Source organism: Podarcis bocagei, assembly GCF_964188305.1.
Source record: "Podarcis bocagei genome assembly, chromosome: 15".
In the NCBI taxonomy this organism is placed as follows: domain Eukaryota; kingdom Metazoa; phylum Chordata; class Lepidosauria; order Squamata; family Lacertidae; genus Podarcis; species Podarcis bocagei.
The window spans coordinates 7291297-7293350 of record NC_138141.1 but is presented as its reverse complement, the minus strand read 5'-3'; positions in this window follow the sequence as shown (position 1 = coordinate 7293350).

Sequence of the window (2054 nt, the reverse complement as noted above, 5' to 3'; positions counted from 1 at the left end):
TGGGCCGAGGCCGGGCCCAGGCTTAAGTACGGCCCCGCTGGAGCGCGGTCGGAGCTGCGGAAGCGCACGCAGCCGAGGGGAGAGGAAGCGGGTCGCTGGCAACCCTTGCAATGGCTTAGTTGCTCCTCCCGGCAGCCCTGAGTCTATGCGGGCTTACTCAGAAGGAAGCCTCCCCTGACACACACGCATACATACGGAGAGGGTCGCCGGTTCTCCCATCGTGGTCTAGCCTAACCCATCACGGGTGTATTTACAGTACACACAGAGAGAGCCGGTGCCAGACTGTTTTGCGCCCAAGGCAAGGCTAACTGCTCGCACCCCCTCATACTGGTAACCTCAGTTTTCAAAAACAGATGTCTTGTAGGAGAAATGAAAATATTATCAGAAAGTTGTAACAAAAACTAATTTGTATAAAGCTGGCCCTCAAATGTCAGTACTGCACCTCTCTGAGGTCTGTACTCTAGGCGGGTGCTCTGCAACAAAAATAAAACCAGTTTAAAACTATGCAATCACAGGTGTCTGTTGCTGGACTCGTCTTACCAGCGCCAGCCAGCCCTGTCTGTGAATTTGAAATGCTGGGAGTTGCAGCTCAGTAACATCTGGAGACCTGCAGATCCCATGCTCCTGAATTAGGCTTGTGGCCAAGAGGGCCTAGATTTGAAGCCTTGCAATCTTATGCCTTTGTTTACTCTGCATTTAATCTGTAAAATTTATTCCTTTTTATTGTGACAATATTTACTTCTCAAACAAGGTCTTCTGGACTCTACACAAAACCATTGAAAAGTGCACTCAGAGCATGTATCTTCTCTGCTGATATGGTTTAGCTTGCTTCTGGGTTTTGTATATGCACGTATGTGAGAGCTTGTCTTCATTTATTTATGTAAATGGTTTAGTTGCTAACATTACTGCAAATACTGATGGCAAATAAACAGTTGTGTTGTGTCGCTATTATTATTAGCACTCTTAGCATCATAACTCTTTTGAGGACAGACATGCTAGTCTCTTGCAGCAAAGACTAACACATTCATAATGGCAGAAGATTTCACTGAGTACAGTCGTCATTCCAGTAGCCACCTACATCCCCCCCCCCCAAACTATTTCAGGCTTGGTATTTTGCAGGTGGGATTAAGTTGCATATTCACAAACTGAGGTTCTACCATTAAAGCTATTGGAAAGGATGAAACGCCAAGGATTCCCACTACATTGTTACAGAGGGGCTTATTTTGGACTTAGAAATCATCAACTGACCTTCATAAGTATATGGACTAGATCAGGTGTGGGGAATCTTTGGCCCTCCAGATGTTATTGAACTACAACTCCCATGAGTCCTAGCTTGGCCAATGGCTAGGCATGATCAGAGCACATCTGGAAGGCAAAAGATTCCCTACACCTTGACTACCTGGTTAAGATACTCAAAATTGGTCTGTGTGTAATCTGTAATTTCTGAAGGGCTGAACAGCTCCCAAAGGTTTATTGTGTTTATATATGCTATACATTCTAAAACTTTAAGGGAAGTTTTAAGTACCATAGTAGTAGCAACACCTGCAGGGAATCTGAAAATAGAGCTTTCCAAGAACTTGTTCTGAGTCAGCACGGACTCCAGGAAAGCTCAGTACTTTCTGATGAAGTCTGGCTAATTTTGGATGTACGGTATGCATTTGCAGAAATAAACTTGCATTCCACATGCTTTTTATATTTAATACAGTGTGGTAGTTTCACTTTTATGCTCCTTTAAAGGTCAGTTTACTGCTTTTGAATGCCTGTTTTGGCATAATTGTAGGCTAGAATCACCAAAGACCGCAGATCTGCCCGTGTCTACTGGGCAGCAAAGCAAGCTCCTTTGAAGTAAATGGAACTTCCTCCCAAATAAGGTGTGCACTGCTGACCCATTCCATTTCTCTCCAGGTTTTCAAGGGTTACCCTAACGGGTTGAAGGAGGCGAAAGCTTTCCTGATTGGATGCTTTCGCGCGGGATGCTTCTGCGGGTCTCGTTCGCAAGACGTCAGCAACGGCTGGTGACGTCGCTCAGAGGCAAAAAAACAACAACACCCCCC